This window comes from Mirounga angustirostris, unplaced genomic scaffold (assembly GCF_029215605.1).
Source record: "Mirounga angustirostris isolate CCGP_5_RB_7025 unplaced genomic scaffold, mMirAng1.0.hap1 SCAF_1, whole genome shotgun sequence".
Taxonomy (NCBI): Eukaryota; Metazoa; Chordata; class Mammalia; order Carnivora; family Phocidae; genus Mirounga; species Mirounga angustirostris.
The window spans coordinates 58,224,098-58,239,539 of record NW_026991709.1 but is presented as its reverse complement, the minus strand read 5'-3'; the positions used below and the strand labels follow the sequence as shown (position 1 = coordinate 58,239,539).

Genomic DNA, 15,442 nt, shown 5'->3' with positions numbered 1-15,442 from the left:
TTTAATCCCCAGTAACATGCGTCTAAAAAGAGGCAGAGCCAGAATTTTGACCCATATTGTCTGTTGCCACAGCCTGTACTTTTAACTACCCAAGTACAGGTGATACTCGGTCAAAGTGACCCCTGGGCAATGACGTCTGGCATTGAGGCCTGACAGATTATACGCACTTCCCATCAAGGAAGCTGTGGCACCAATCTGCTCTTTTCATAAACCTCTACCATCCGTGGAGCTCTTTGCCTCTCCAAATCCAGGCTGCTGAGCACCCAGACCCACCCCCTGAAGTCCTGCCCAGTGTTCTGGCTTTGACAAAATTTGCCAGGCCTGCTGGACAGCGCTTCAGGCCACCCTGTAGGGAGGAGGGCTACACTAGGCTCAGTGTTGGTGGGGATAAACAGCTCTTGTGAGCAGCTGGGATCAAGGTAGACCCAGCCAGATGGAATCTCTGGCTTTTTCTTTTCTTGGGCCCGGCTGAGCAGCAATCTCCAGGAGCCATCATAGAGTACAGCCTCAATCTGTTCTTACAGGAGCAATGGGGAGGATAGGCTGGGGCCTGGAGAGAGGAAGGGGGTCACAAGCACAGCGTCAACAGCCGCTTCTCTGCCTAGAGAAGTGATTAATCCTAATAAGGACACAGCAGTTCCTGTTTACAGTTGTTCCAAACATCCCTCACACCACAACCCATTGCAAAATATGTGCCAAGGCCCAGCAACATTTTCTGTTTGAGGACTCCTCTGACTTTACAGCTGGTTAGGTCTGCAACCTGGCTGGCTTCTGGTCTCTGCTCCCTTACAGAATAGACATATTTTCTCCATGCTATGCCTCTTAGCCCAAATGCTCTCCCTTCTTATTCTCCTTTTGTGTGTACCAGCATGGCTCCCATTGTGGGCTTAAGCTCATGAGCAAAGAACACCTACAGATGTCTGGTGAGATCATTAGCATTTCTTCAGATGTCCCGTCACCGAACACAAGAAGTCTTCAAAATGAATAGTAGACAATTCCTAAGAGATTGCCGAGAGAGAGAGAGAGAGAGAGAGAGAGAGATATTATGTAATTCAAATCCTACAGCTTCATGTTCTGGGAGAGATGCTTCCTGGCTGGCTGTGTGATGCAGGAGGAGGTAGCTGAGGGAGCTTCAGCACAGGAGGTGAGAGGGTCTCAGGGTATAGAAGGAAGAAAACTTCTCTGAGAAAGTTCTCTTTCTTTCTTTTTTTTTTTTTTTAAGATTTTATTTATTTATTTGAGAGAGAGAATGAGAGACAGAGAGCATGAGAGGGAAGAGGGTCAGAGGGAGAAGCAGACTCCCTGCCGAGCAGGGAGCCCGATGCGGGACTCAATCCCAGGACTCCAGGATCATGACCTGAGCCGAAGGCAGTCGCTTAACCAACTGAGCCACCCAGGCGCCCGAAAGTTCTCTTTCTTTAGGCAGTTTGGGGAAACCCTGTTTTTTGTTTTGTTTTGTTTTACTGAGACACTCAACACACACTTATTAAGGATCTACAGTATAAAACAGCGCTGTTTCCAGTACTGCTATCTTTTCAAGGTTTTTAAAGAGCTAGATTCTTGGTTACTAATTTCTTTTCCTCCCTTCTTCTTACTCCACCTTTACCTTCTTCACCAAAGGGGCCAATGTCCACTCTAAGGACCGGGCCATTTGAAAGTACTTTTGATGGCCATGAAGGAATAAGAAGCTGTTACCATATCCTCTGTGACAGGAGCCTGGGCTCTCGAGTCAGCCAGGTCTTGTGATGTCAGCTCTGCAGACAATGAACTCTGGTGCCTTGGACAAGGAATGAAATTCTCAATCTCCAGTGTAGTGACTACTCAGAGAGTAGTGGTGAGAATTAAATGAGATAATATATGTAAAATGCTTAGCATAGTTAGCATTATAATGATCAATAAATGGTGGCTATTTATTACTATTAATATCATGACTTCATTCATCTGGAACTCAGCCCCAAACTAGAAAGTCAAAAAAAAAAAGTTTTCTGAGCAGATAAAATTAATGTCTGTGGGCTGAAACAAAATACTTTATTCTCAGATGAGGTTCTCGTTTTGAGCCTGTTTAATACTGAATGTAGAACTATATCAAGCTAACAGCAGATGCGGAGCTGCCAACTAAACAGGGAAGCAGGCAGAGAGCACTGAAGTGTGAGAGCTGAATCCCGATGATTGGTAACCAGAACTATAGAAACAAGACAGAGAATTAAAACCACGCATTATGAAACACTTCGAGTAGGGTAATTTACTGAGTACCCACTGGGTGATGGATCATCTGTTGGGTGTATTGGGCATGTGGTTTAATTTGATCCTCGCAGCAACCTTCTGCAGGGTGTATGTTTATCCCTGATACTACGAAGGTAAACGTGGAGGTTCGCAGAGTTTAAGAAATCTGTCACAAATAGGAAGGGGGGACGACCTCAGAGCCTGCCTGCACGTAAAGCCTCCACATTTCTGATACTCCATACTCTCTCCCATATGGCTTTTTAGATCTCTAACCATCCTGAGTCCCTCTTTCTTTTCTTCCTTCTTTCCTTCTTCTCTCCCTCCCTCCTTCCTTTTTTCCTTTTTCTATTCAACCATTTGATCACTGAATCACAGGGTACTTAAAAAAACCCCACCTATTTTGGATGATTTTAGACTCACAAAAAGCTGCAAAAATAGCTCCCATGTATCCTTCTCCCAGCTTCCACCAATGATATCATCTTACACAAGTACATTCCATTATCAAAGTGAGGAAATTAAGATCAGTACGATGACATTAAATAGACCACAGACCTTCGGACTGTAACAGTTTTTGCATGTACTTATTTCTCAAAAAACTTGTAGTCTAGCACATCTCTTATTATAGCATGTTTGTAACTGGCATTCTTCAAGTGAAATTAAGTTCACATGTAAGAAGAAAAGTTATATAGCTTAGGGAAAGATTTCATTCAAAATCATTGAAATACAGTTTGGGCACTTAAAGGATAAACGCTTTGCTCTCTGAAACATTTAGCTCTTCAAAACAATGAATTTGCCAAAGCATTCTAGATAGCCAGAGGTGACTATCTATGGTTACTCTTCAGAATATTGTGGAACTGGTGAAGTCCACAGTGATACAGAAATCTTGTAAAAAATGTAGTCTTGTTCAAGGTGTCCAAGTTTAGCTGTGAAGAGGTTTTCCCACCATGTTATGTTCCTCTTCAGTTTCCAGTTGCATCAGGATACCATATTACACAGTGTGGGCGGAATATTTGTAAGTTTGGCTGTCTCCTCAATTCCTTCCATGTGTGCCATGGAATTTAAGTGCTGGAGTCAGGCATTTCTGAATACATTTTTCCATATGTAGACTCACCACTACCCACTGAAGCACACGTATCTGATCCATTTAATGGGGTGTGAGATTACTCTTTTCTTTCATCCTGAGAACATTTATGGTGATCAGAAGTGAGACAGACTGGTGTGCTAATTCTGATGTAGGCATGCCCAGGCCAAGACAGCCAACTGTTTCTGCTGGTCTCTGGGAGGCACACCAGTCAAGACTGGAGCCCCTCAGGGGCTCCTGGGTGGCTCAGTCTTCAAGCGTCTGCCTTCGGCTCAGTCATGATCCCGGGGTCCTGGGATCGAGCCCCGCATCGGGCTCCCTGCTCCGCGGGAAGCCTGCTTCTCCCTCTCTCGCTCCCCCACTTGTGTTCCCTCTCTCGCTGTCTCTCTCTGTCAAATAAATAAATAAAACCTTTATTAAAAAAAAAAAAAGACTGGAGCCCCTTCGACAAGGGTTTTCCTCTCCTTTTTGTTGCTTGTGTGTGAACCTTCTGGGGAGCTATTTTCTCTCCCAAAATGAACAAAGAAAAGCCTCCTTAGTGCCATTTTAGAGAGATGTCCCACCAGACTTAGCAGGCGGGTTTCAAACTGACCCTGGCAGCTTCCCTCTCAACTGCTTTCCTCCCCTAGAATCTCCAGTTTTGCTAGTCTCACCACCATCCTCTGAGAGGCTGAGTCCTGAAGCTTTAATGGTGTTCTTAATGCTGCCTTTTCCTTTGCCCCTCACATCTGTTCGGGGGGATTGCTGTTGATTCCATCTCTTGCTCATCTCTCCACTGTCCTGCTGTTTTTCCATTCACACTCGCTGGAATTCTGGGCAGGCAGGGAGCTGGCCGCTTGCCTTTGCCACACTGTGAACTCTGGGCGGGGGGATTGTACCTTTTGCCACCACTATGGCCTGAGATGGCTGTGCCACACTTGACGGATGGCGGGCCCTTCAGTGATATCTGCTGAGTGGTTAACTCAGCTGCTGAGCATCATTCCTGGGAGACTCCTTCCCCAGGCAGGGCTCTGCTCCTTGTAGGGTAGGCTCCAAGGCTGCAGAGGAGGGAGGATGATGGGGAGGCAGGCCACGTGGCCTGGGGAACGTGGGCCTCCCTATGCCTCTGCTTCTTACCACTTACACAGGCCCCTGCTACCTGCCCAGCAGCGGTCTTCTGTTCTCCTGTTAGCCCAAACTTCCACGTTCCCTGCATTGGAACAGGTAAGAAAATTATTTGAGTTGACAGCTGTGGATCCAGATTTCCTGATATCTATTCTCTGCAATATGCAGTCACTCCTCACTCAAGAACTGTTCATTGAGTTTCTCCTCTGTGTTGGGCACACTGCAGTTTTTCTTCCACTGGAATCTCTTCCTATATTTTCTATTGTTCATTGTGTTTATACGAGATACTACACACAAACTCTGTGTATTTGCACATCAGCATTGCTTTGAAACTCACCCCCTCAGCCACTTCACCTGTAAGTGTATCAGAACCCAGAGACCGAAGTGGTAGCCTTCAGTTTTTAGGGCCACTTTGGGACAGGGCCTTAACAGATCACATGGGACATTCTGCATTCCCTGCCTCATGTCCCACCCTGAGATCAGTTAGATCACTGAAAACCCACTCCATAGAATTACATCTTTGAGCTGCACTCTGGTGGATTTTCTTTGCCAAATACTTTCAAACTTCAAAAGCTGTCTCTAACACCCTGAGATTTATGCCTTATCTGCTTAAGAAGATAATCAGGCCACAGCCAGGTATTTTGCAGGAATACACATTGAACATGCATCTGGGGTACTGGTTATAAAATATGCTTGGAAGTCTCCAGACAGATTAAGCTTCATCACCGTTGGGTACTGGAAGGGTCACAGATTCCAGTCAAGTGTGGCAGCCTGTGTCTGCCGAGCCTGGGACTTGCAGCCATGCTTTGATTCACTGAAGAGACAGGGATGTGAGCTGGGGCTGTCCTGGCTCTAAATACCCTGAGCCCTGTGAAATTAGGATTCTGGAAAGGCCCCCCAATCTTTTTGTGTTAAAGGCAACGTGTTTTTCGGAAAAACACAACTTCCTGTTTTTTACCCTGAAAGCAAGGTTTTTAAACTTCCGAATAATGCTCATAAAGTCTCTTAGACATCAAACAGAGCTTGCATAACAATATTTTGATGATTGAAGGGTAAATAAATCAAAAACACATGCATTAAATGTCCCTTAAAATATACACGTTTTAAGATTATGAGGAGAAAGTGCTTGACAAAAGCACAATGGGTTTCATGGAGCCCTGAATGTTTGAAAAATAGTTAGGCCGTGTGATGAATTCCATACAAAATCAGGTTCTTCTATCTCTGGCAGAATGCTGTGAGCCAGTTTTCTGTATTTCCAGGAGAAAGGGCCTGCCTAATCCTGGAAAAGAACAGCCCCCACCCCTACAAGTAAAAGCCCTGCGACGTGAGCCGGAGTTTTCAGCAGAGAAAATAGGAGTGAGGTAAGGCCACAGCTGTGCAGTCAACCCTCTGCAGCGGCTTGATTTATAATTGCTTTGGGAGCCTCACAATATTACATCTCTTGATTTTGTGTACACATAACGTCTCCGCCTTCCCACCCCATGAATGTGTTAGGTAGTATTAAAGGTTTTTCCACTGGGGCATGTAAGACCTTGGCTTTGGGCCCAGCCAAAATTCAGCCACTCCTTGGGCATTATAACTGAGGTCTAAATAGGAATTGGCATCATCCTAGGGTCTCTCAATCAACTAACATTAAATGCCTACTAGAACAAGCCAGTACTAAGATGGGGTGGGATTGGGGGGATGGAGGTTTCTCCAAAGGGCATAAAAAAAGTTCAGAAACTCAGAAGATAAAGTCTCAGTTTCAAGCAGCTGATGATGTAGCTGAGGGGCTAAAACACATGGGAAATTATCGAATGCCACCAGGCAGATAAAGATAAGGACTGCTGGACTAGGAAGGCTCTCTGAAAGAGGAGAGATTTTTGAGGGCCTTGAGGATTGAGCTGGTTCATTCACTTGTGAAATGTTTATTGAACACCTACTACATGTAACACACTGGGCTAGTACCGGGGATGCAGAGGTGAACCAGACAGGCCTGGTCCCTGCCCTTGGGCAGCTTGCATTTGAGTTGGGAAGATAGGCATCAAACAGCTAATTACGTCACTTATCCTTAGTTATAACTGTGAGTGCTAAGAAGGAGGACAAGGGTACTGGGAGAAGCCTCTAGCCGAGCCATTTGACCAAAGCTATAGGAGCTGAACTGTCCTGGACCCTTCGTTAGAGGGTGGTTCACCCACCAGCTTGTTATAAAGGTAGAATCTCAGGCCCCTCCCCGGTCCTAGTGAATCAGAATCTGCATTTTTAACTCAATGCCGGGTGATTCTTACAGCCCGTTAGATTTCTAGCAGTATGAAGGTACCCCAGTACACAGCACAGTACACAGTCCCACAAGTGTTTAAATATCCGATTAAATGGAACAGACAGCCCTTTTCCCTGGATGATAGTCAAATGTGGGGAAGTCTGTATCTCTGGCGTAGATGCTGAAGGATACCCAAAGTCAGTGAACGGACCACTCATCTTTGCTTCTCGTGAGGGTCCCTTTGTCTCTCCGTATCTTTTTTTTTTCCTTTCAGTTACACATCTACTGGGTCAGGATCCTTTCATGTTCCCAAATAGGAGATCTGTTCTGTTTGGCATCAATATTTCCCTCCCTCCACTCTCAGTGCTGGCTAATGCTTTCCAGATGAGGTGCGAGCGGCTGCTAATTGTATCGGATCAGTCTTGATTTGTGTTTCAGTCAGCAAGGCACCTCGCTAATGGGTCTGAAACTTGGCAGTGGGCCTGGGACCAGTGTCAAAGGAAACTGATCCGAAAGACACACCGAGAAAGGCAAGGAGACAGGGAATGGATAGAAAAAGTTTGGAGGATGAAAAGAGGGGAGGAAATCAAAGGGACAGGAGAGAACCAGAGAGCCTTTGGGGGAAATCAACAGAGAAACTGATCTGGAAAAGCAGGGGCTGTGGAAGAGGGGGAGAAAGGCAAACCCAGGAGAAAGGTGGGGGAGGCAAAGGGAAAGGGGCAACGGCATCCGCTGAGAGGCGGCAAGAGAATCAGACTGCATTTTGTGATGTGATCCCAAATGCTGATGATGCCTGTGGTTGCTCACGCGGAACCTGTACATGGGGAATGTCAGATAGGGCAGCCCCCGCATTTCTGGAGGCAGTAATCTGATGCCTCTCTCTTCTCTGTGGCCCCCAGCTTTCCAAGGGCTTGGCAGGGAGCACTGAACTCTGACAGCAGCCAGCAAGTGAAGGCTCAAGTTCCAAGTCTGACAGAGACCTGGGGCCCAGACACACCTTGGCTTTATGAGCTGAGGCCTGAGGAAAGGCCTCTCCTGGCTTGAGCTCTTGGAGCCTGCTTTCCTGGAACTGAGTTGGAAAGGGGCCTTGTTAGGGGAAGCTGAGAACTGAGGCCTAATGCCTTTCTGAATTAGACATATTCATTGTACTTATTAAAACACACACACCTCTATAAGAGGGAGGAAATCCGCTTGCCAATATGAATTCCAAACCGTTGCACGTGCAAATTTGTGCAGGGAAACGAGAGGAAGGGAAACAGGGAAACAATATCAAGCGGCACAAGAACAGAGAACGGATGGGACATTGCCGGTGGACAGGCCGAGCTTTGCTTGGGGCATCAGCAAAGTAGTGGTACACCCATCCCTGCCTCCAGCAAGAAACAAACAAGCCTGTGTTGTGGAGAAAAAAATTACTACTTCAGGAAAAAAAAAAAAGCGTTTGTGTTCATATGTTCAAGTTCAAAAACTTGTAGACAAATGTTCTCAGCAGCACTACTCACAATTGCTGAAAGATGGAAACAACCCAAATATCCATCAACTGATGAATGGATAAACAAACTGGTATATTCACATAGTGGAACATTATCCCATCTTATAAAGAAACAAATGCATGCTGAATGAATGCATCAAAAGCACTGATGCGTGCTACAACTGTGGTAAAAACATGCTGGAGAACATTATGCAGAGTTAAAGAAGTTAGACACAAAAGGCCACATACTGTACTTTAATTACACGAAATATCCGGAAATGGCAAACCCAGAGTGACAGGACATGGTTCTGTTATTGCCGGAGGCGGGGAGAGGAGAAGATGGGGTGGGACTTCTTAATGGGCATGGAGTTTCCATTTGGGGTGATGCAAAAGTTCTGGAACTAGAGAGTGGTGATGGTTGCACAATACTGTGAATGTATTTAATGTCACTGAATTATGCACTTTAAAATGGTAAAGTTTATGTTGTGTGTGTTTTACAATAAAAATGCAAAAAAAAAAATTGAAATCATCATCACTGTGAAAATCGAAAAACAAAAACAAAACAATCTGTTTTTCCATAAACTTGTTTTATAGTTAGGTGCTGCTTTTGAGACACATTTGGAGGTACATTACTATAATGTCTGGTTTTCTACGTCCCTGAAAGGGAAAGAGAGATGAAGAAGTTTTAAGGAAGAAAGGGAAAAGGGTGATGCAGATAGGAGGGGGATGTCAAAGCAAGCCAGTTCCGTACAGGGTAGGACATACAAGCGCGGGGATGGCTGCCGAGGAAAAGTGGCCAGGATGAAGTGGGGAGAAATAAGCTGATGATGTTTCACCTAGGAGAGAAAGAAATCACAGACATGAAAAAGGAGAAACAGAAGAAGGCAAATCTTTGAGTTGTGCCAGACAACATGGGAGAGAAACTAAGATGAGCTAAAAGAGATGCTTAAAACAGCAGAAAGACAATGAGAACTTCAATTCTTTACTGCGTGGCCCCCTTTTATTTCCCATGATGCATAAAGCTGTGAAGTGCCGGAGATCTGGGGGCTAGAATCTGACGGTGGGAGTTCTGGGGGGATAGGTCCTTCCTCTCCATAGGGTGAACCTTCTTAACTAAGCCCATTATCCACCAATAACCGGTCTCCCGCCCCTGTGCTCCCCGTCCTGGGAAGTGATGAAGCCGAGACTGGACGAGCCCCAGTCAGGGATACAGCAGGGAGAGCTGTGCCCTGAGCGGGCAATCAGGCAAGATCATTTCGGAAATCTCCTCCAATCTGTGCTCGTGTGTGTGAATGGTTCCAAGCCATGCACAGGTGCCTAACAAAAGGAGGTTGGTCAGTGGGTCAGAGGATCAGTCCATGAGTGTTTACCATACACACATGTTCTATTTAAAGGAGGGTTTGTTGGCAGGACTCAGAAGGCCCTGGCTCGTAAAGAATTGTTAGATGCAAAGACTGAGGTTGAGACGGTAACTTTCTCACATTATTTTCAGGTAGCTGGTATGTAAGGATTTTTAAAACTATTTTTTACATTGAAAATAGACATGAGAAAGATGAAAATAAAAATCACCCACAATGCCACCACTTCGGTAGAAATATTTATGCATATTTACCTCTACTTAAACACACACATGACTCGACTGAACACACTCTTTCATGTGTGTATTTCTCTTAAGTCATTAAATAGCCTTTGACAATATTATAATGACATGTGTGTGTTCAAGAACTTTATGATAAAAACAAAACAGGGAGATAGGAGCGAGATGGTGATTTGGGAGAGACAGTATGGCTTAATTCTGCAAAAGAAAGCACAGCGTTCCATCCTGTTTTGCAAAAACCATCAGTGGGAGATAATTCTGAGGAGGAGGAGTGTGTTGCACACAGGGATTATGCCTTCAGCCTCAGTCCCGGAATGAGGACAGCACAGACCTACAACCATCCACAATGGACGTGAGCATGAGCAAGAAATAAACCCTACTGTTGTAAGCCAAACACACACACACACACAGACACACACACACACACATACACAATAGACAAATGACAAGACTGCCTACATTTTCTAAGGCTTCAAGGAAGGGCTCCTGTGAAAGAAATCAGCTTCTGGAATCTGGGTTCCTTTGCGGTGCATATCTGCTAATGCATTTGAGCCCTGTGTGGAGTGCAGGGTTTTCCCAACTGAGCCTATAAACTCTGTAGACACAGCTTGTCCTTTAACTGTATGGGGAATTCGGGGGATGTCTCACTTCCTATGTAAGGAAGAAGCTTGTGAAGGGCCTACTGGTACTTTATTCCAGGCAGAAGAAAATGGACATAGCAGGTGTCCTCCTAGGCTCTGTTATGCAGAGGCCTGGTCTTAGGAGGAAGAATTCAGCAACTAGGAAGCAGAAATTGCTTTCTGAACACTGGAGTAAAAGCCACTCACTTGTGCAAGATGCAGCTCAAGTAGAAGGTCAAGGCAACCCCTACCCACAAGGCCATGCTTGTAGCTACCACCGTCCAGATGAGGAAGGCTTCACTCAAGCTGCCTCTGATTTGCAGCCTTTATGTCTTTCTCCCCATCTTTAGGCCCCACTGCAGCCCAGAAGAACACAATCGGTGGCTGAAGGGCACAACCATTCCCCCCCAAAATTGGAGTTTGGGAGGCACAATCTTTCCCAGGCTAGGAGGTAAGGACAGCACTGGAGAATCACATTCAGGTGATGGGAGTGTCATTCAGACCCTCCAGTACCCTGGCGAGTAGATGATCTGCCAATGGCTTCTCACCGCACTCACAATAAATCCCCAAATCTTTATCATGGCTTGCAAGGCCTATGTGGCCTGCACCACGAGGCACTCCCTCCAACCTGGGATCTTATCCCCTACGATGCCACACTCACTCCCTTGTTTCCAGCCACAGGGGCCTCCTTGTGGCGTCCAGCACATTCCTGCCTGTCCCTGGGCTCACTGTGCCCTTTGCCTTAGACACTTTTCCCTCTGTGCTTACATTGCTCCCTCCCTCACTTCACTCTAGCTCGGCTCAAATGTCCCATCAGAACCACTGAAGCATTCTATGACCACCCCATCCAGAATAGCATCCTCCCTCCGCTACTTACCTACTGGCAGTAGGGGTAAGTACTAATAGAGCCAGCAAAGGGGACAGACAGACAGGGTTGGAGGGAAGATATATAGAAATACATAAATATAGAAATATGTATCTAAAAATACGTATATACTCATTTATCATCTCGTTTGTCACCACCACTAGAATATAGGAGAGGTCCCATGAGAGCAGGGACTTTGTTTTGTTCACTGCTATATCCCTGGCACCTTAGATAATATCTGGTACTCAGGATTCAGTGAACAGTTCAATGAATGCCACTCTTTTCCCTTTCATGCTGATTACCTTCACCTGCCAGTCCACAGCTTAGAGCCATTTCTCTCCTGACTCTTGATCTCTACTTGCACTTAAGCCTCAAGTTACGCCATAGTTTCAGATAGAAAATGTCCTCAAATGACCTGACTCTGAAACCAGGGAACAATGGAAGGACCTGTCTATACAATTCCTTTGGATATAGCTGCTTCTCCATTTGGGCGCAGCATTGTCCTCATCAATCCTGAGTCCCTGACTCAAATGAATCCCCTCTTTTCCCTACCCAACTCAGAACCAGGTGAGGCTCTCTTAAAACCAGTACAGCTTACCATATCTCACCTGTGTGGTAACAGATGTCCCCCCAAAATGTGTCTTTGTTTTGTTTGGGTTTTGGTTTTTGGGTTTTTTGTTTGTTTGTTTTACAGATTTTATTTTATTTTATTTATTTTTTTTTTTTTTAAAGATTTCATTTATTTATTTGAGACAGAGAGAATGAGAGACAGAGAGCATGAGAGGGAGGAGGGTCAGAGGGAGAAGCAGACTCCCTGCCGAGCAGGGAGCCCGATGCGGGACTCGATCCCGGGACTCCAGGATCATGACCTGAGCCGAAGGCAGTCGCTTAACCAACTGAGCCACCCAGGCGCCTCTACAGATTTTATTTTTCAGTAATCTCTACACCCAATGTGGGGCTTGAACTTACAACCCCGAGATCAAGAGTTGTATGCTCCACTGACTGAGCCAGCAAGGCGCCCTGCCCCAAATGCTAAAGGACTTTATTACATATCCAGCTGGTGATGGTGCAGAGTAGCGGACAAGCATCTCCACACCGGTATCATCTTGGCTTTCACACAGAGCTGTGACTATGAGTATAATAAACCTACTCTATCCCTGAGCCCTCATTTCTAACTCTGCCCCAAGATTCTGTCCACGACATAGATACAGTCCATGGCACTGACTTGAGATGACCTGGCCTCTTGGCACCCAAATCTCCTAGTTCTGATTTCTGTGGCTTCCCATCACTCTGTTCTTCTGGACCCAAGTAGCTCCATCATTCATCTCCCTCCAGCCCAAGTCCTGGGAGCACCTGATGACCAAGGCTCATATCCTTAGAGTGACCTACCATGTATGACCCAGTGGCTTCTGGCTGCTACTCTCAGTTTAGAACCTTGTGTAGGAAGGACATGGTTTCAAAATGCCCTAAAAATAAGAAGATCAAAGATAAATCTAAAAAGCCTGAGTGGTGCTCCTCACAAGTAAGTCGAGATTCATATGTGGAGTTTGGGTTTGTATGTGGCCAGCTTCTCTGCTCTTCTGGTGTTGTAAGGGCACTTAGAGAGGGGTTGTTGCTTCTAAAAATTTGGATGCTGCCATCTTCAGAATTGCCCTTCCTGGCTGGTGGAAGTTTTCCAATCCCGCAGGAGGGCAGCTTTTCCTACTTCAGGTGCCTATCTGGGACTATGACCTCATCTGAAGGAAGGAGCTGGGACCCTTAAGGCTGGGAGGCTGTGACTGGGGCAGAGGGAGGATGGAAGAGGCAGAACGGCCCTCGCTCGTTATAGGTGCCTCGTTACACACCTCTAAATTTGGTTCTCTCTCAAGCCCTGCTCAACCAAGGAGTTGAGTGCGCATCCTGACTGACTCTCTTCCAAGCCCTGCACTCTCTATAACACATCTTTTTTTTTTTTTTTTTAGCTGTAACAAGTTATGCTATACCTCCCATGCCAGAATCTTTTTCTTTGAGGACAAACAGTAACACTGACATATGTGGACAGGCAGCATATAGAGGTCCAGCAAGACGTGCCGCTGTGACATGCTGAGAGAAGAAATTCAAACGTTTATGCACACATGTCACCAAAGCATTTCAGCATCCTCCTTTCACTTACACTTAGCCCGCAGAGCTGTGGGCATGTTCACTCGCCCACTGCAGACAAGTAAGTGGGGTGGATGTCAGAGTAAGTGCAAGCCCCCTTGCCTAGCAATACCGCTAGAAGTAGAGAAGATAGGAGTCCAGATTCTCACTCATTCCCCCCCCCACCCCCATGCTTGATTCCTGGTCGCTGTCTAACTTGTACCAGCCACATAAGAAACAACTTATTGGCATCCAATATAATGCACGAATAAGAAGGTAATTAAAAAAACTCCCCTTCTAGCAGAAGGACTTTCTAAATATGAAACAAAACCTAGAAACCGGAAATGAAAAGATGAACATGTTTGACTATATCTAAACTAAACATCTTCGCAAGGTAAAAATACTTGATAAGTAGAATCAAAAGACACATGACCTCCTGGGGGAAAATGTGCATCTTATATCACAGATAAATGTTTAACTTTTCTAGCAAATGAAGAACTTGGAAAATATCAACTAAAAAACTACCAACCTAACAGAAGAAACAATAAAGAATATTAATAGATATTTAACAGAAAGGAATATACAAACAGTTCTGAAATGTGTGAAAGATGAAAATTCTTATTCATAAGAGGAACTAATTAAAACTATACTGGCAGACCATTTTTTACTGATCAAATTGACAAAGGCCAAAAAGTTTGATAAACTGACTTGGTGAGGGTTTACAGAAATAGGCTTGGCCATACATTGCAAGTGGAAGTGTGAAACAGTGTCTTTTATGAATGGAAATTTTGCAACACTTAATCATAATCACAGGTGCTTATACCATTAGACGCCCTTCTGTGAATTCATCCTAAAATATACTCTTCTGTGAAATGATTCATATACAATGCCATTTATTGCATCATTATTTTAAAAAATAAAGGTTGCAAACAGAGGGCTAAAGTTCCATCAACAGAGGGCTAAATTATGATACGTTCATGCAAAGGAACATTTCTTAGCTAAAAAGGAACGAGAATGCTTTTTCATGTGCTTAAAGAAATTTTTAAGCTATACTAAGTGAAAAAAAAAAAGAGGTGCCAAAAAGTTTGGCCATCTTTTAATGGAACAAAGTGGGGAAATAGGTGTAGGTACGTACTTGTATATAAAGTCGCTCTGCAAGGATACACAAAAAGCTGGTAGTGTTGGTTGCCCGAACTAGGTGGCAGACGTGAGGGAGATACTTCATGTATATCCTTTCAAGCCTCCTGAATTTTGTCCCAGGTGAATGCATTATCGCTACAATCAAAAAAAAAAAAAAAAATTAAGCAAGTTACCTTTGTTTTAGTAAAAGATCAATCCAATTATCTGCTTCAAAAACTAAAATCGTGGATAAAAATCCTCTCAAGAAATGCAGCAAATAACGTTTTAAAAATTCATTATTTTTTATTAATGACTGGACAAGGAAGAGAGAGATGGTGTGAGAAAGCGGGACGAACAGAGCCATGCAGGGGACCAGTGAGGTATGATGGGTCATTAGGCAGGACAGAGGGAGAGAGGATCACAAAGTAAAGAGATGGGCAGAGCCAGCAGCTGCTGAAGCAGGGGCTGCAGTGGGTGACGGCACACTGGCCTTCACTTCAGGGCGTGCTTCCGCTCAAACTGTCCTTTGTTGCCACTGCTCTTTGAGACTCAGTTTATTTTTCCATGGACTTCTTGGCCTTTCTCCTGTATATAAGGAATTGACAAAGGCTTGAGAAATTTACTTAGGAAACACGGAGGTCCTCTGACCCCACCAGAGAAAATAAACAAGTGTAAAGTGGTACTCAAGGGAGGGTAAAAGAGCTGTGACTACGTAATTTGGCAGACTGTATCAATAATATGAATGGTGGATATTCGGTGGACATCAGATTTACCTATATACGCACATGTATCATAAGGTATGGGAATAATTTAGAATTCCACACAACTTACCTCAGTATATATTGCTGGTTAATATTGATGACTTTGTTCCCATGATACTTTAAAGATTTTTTATTTATTTATTTGAGAGAGAGAATGAGAGACAGAGAGCATGAGAGGGGGGAGGGTCAGAGGGAGAAGCAGGCCCCCCGCTGAGCAGGGAGCCCGATGCGGGACTCGATCCAGGGA

The 15,442-nt window shown here is 44.9% G+C and overlaps 1 protein-coding gene across 1 annotated transcript in view; it reads right to left on the bottom strand.

The window, feature by feature from the left end:
• BOC (BOC cell adhesion associated, oncogene regulated) overlaps positions 1 to 15,002 on the bottom strand; it is a 118,663-nt gene extending 103,661 nt beyond the window's left edge. Inside the window, exon 1 of the mRNA XM_054504177.2 lies at positions 14,451 to 15,002. The gene's annotated coding sequence lies outside the window, so the exon portion shown is untranslated. The remainder of the gene's footprint in view (positions 1 to 14,450) is intronic.
• Between the last annotated feature and the right edge of the window lie 440 nt (positions 15,003 to 15,442).